Raw genomic sequence first — 1,752 nt, 5'->3', positions numbered from 1 at the left:
AAGCCCTCTCCAACGATAGCAGATTTAATTTAAATGATGTGGTAGATGTTTAATAATCAGTTTTTAAACACAGCTGCAGTTTCACAACTAACAGTAAGCACCCTTCCCTGAGAACGTGCCCTCACTATCTATTGACATAACACTTCTGTTTTCTTATCAAATGTGAGGAGAGAGCAGCGCGTGAAACTTTGCCCACTGTACTTCACAGCCCTGTTCTTCCCTTTCTCTATTTTTAAGTTTGATTTAAAAGCCAAGGTGCACAATGAGCCTCCCGAAAAGCAACCTCTTGACCTTGCCACCCCCGCCCTGACCCACTCCTGTTCTGCGTCCTCTGACTCTCACCTGTCTGCTTCCAAATCATATTTTCACATGCCGTCATCAGTGCGTCAATACCTGATACCCGCCTGGACCTCCTCCTATTTTGAAATATCAGAGTTTGGCTCTTACCTCTTCCCAACTCACCGTACCCTTCTCCATTCTTCCAATACTGTTAATTTTTCTTTGGGGGTGGTGGTTGTCTTTTGTTTTATTTCAGATTAATATGAGAGTATAAGTGATTAGGTTACATTGGGGTTTTTTGTTAGATAAGGTCCCTGTTGTGGTTGTACCCCTCACCCAGGACATGTGCCATACACCCCTACATGGAGCCCATTAGGTGAGAGCTCCCAGCCCCCCTCCCTAACCCCTCTCCCACTTCCCTTCTCCATATTCCCCCCACTGGATTTTAATTCAGTTTTTCTCTCCTGTGGGCATATAGTTATCTATTGGTTTCATATTATTGAGTATATTGGGTACTTGCTTTTCCGTTCTTGCAATACTTTACTAAGGAGAGTGTTCTCTAACTCTATCCAGGTTAATACAAAAGATGTAAAATCTCCACCTTTTATGGCTGAATAGTACTCTCTGGCCTGCGTATGCCACCCTTTGCTAATCCATTCATGCGTTGATGGGCATTTGGGTTGATTCCACATCTTGGTGATTGTGAATTGAGCTACCATAAACATTCTCATGCAAATGTCCTCATGGTAATTTTTTTTTTCTTCTGGGTAGAAAAATATGGAACACATTATGAATTTGCGTTATGAATTTGCACAGGGGCCATGCTGACCCCCTCTGTTATCACTCCAGTTTTCACATATGTGCTGCTGAAACGAGCACCTGTTAGTTTTTCTTTAAATTAACGTGCAATGTTTACATTTTACTTCTATCAGCATTTCTGGCAACCAAGCCAAATGTCCTGCGCATCTTTGTCATTGCTGAGTAACCACCGATGCTTCCTGCCTTCCCTCTCGCTCCTGATGGCCGTTGAATGAGAAGTTGAGATGCATGTTGTCCACCCAGACCCACCTCGAGGGTCTGGCCCTAGGTTCTGCTGGACACCATCCCTGAGCTCTCTGTGCTGTCAGCAAGGCCAGCTCTTACTAGTGTGCACGAAATCCCATGAATGTCACTACCCAGGAAAGGGACTCACAACTTTGGAATAAGGGAGGAAATGATTGCATGACGTTTGTGAGTTTTTAACATCGTAAAACATTTCTTACCATCCCACGCTTTATGGACATGGGACTCCGTCTAACAATTGATCAGGATGGAGACGTTTCACAGTCCTATAAAGACAAAATTAATTTGTAGAAAACTCATTGGAAAACTGACTAGATATAATGAATGTTTTGTTGGGTTTTTTAAAGATTTTTTCCTCTCTTTTTCTACCTATTAAACCATTCTGTTCAGCAGATAAACATGCTAAAATGA

The 1,752-nt window shown here is 42.5% G+C and overlaps 1 non-coding gene across 1 annotated transcript; it reads right to left on the bottom strand.

Annotated features, from left to right (window-relative positions):
- Positions 1-1,050: 1,050 nt before the first annotated feature.
- On the bottom strand, positions 1,051-1,158 carry LOC111724156. The gene has a single exon (XR_002772498.1). It is a non-coding gene; the product is annotated as a U6 spliceosomal RNA (small nuclear RNA).
- Between the last annotated feature and the right edge of the window lie 594 nt (positions 1,159-1,752).

Source organism: Otolemur garnettii, unplaced genomic scaffold, assembly GCF_000181295.1.
Source record: "Otolemur garnettii isolate 467f Iridium unplaced genomic scaffold, OtoGar3 scaffold00019, whole genome shotgun sequence".
Lineage (NCBI taxonomy): Eukaryota > Metazoa > Chordata > Mammalia > Primates > Galagidae > Otolemur > Otolemur garnettii.
Note: the sequence above shows the minus strand (reverse complement) of the source record. Positions and strands in the feature narration are given on the sequence as shown.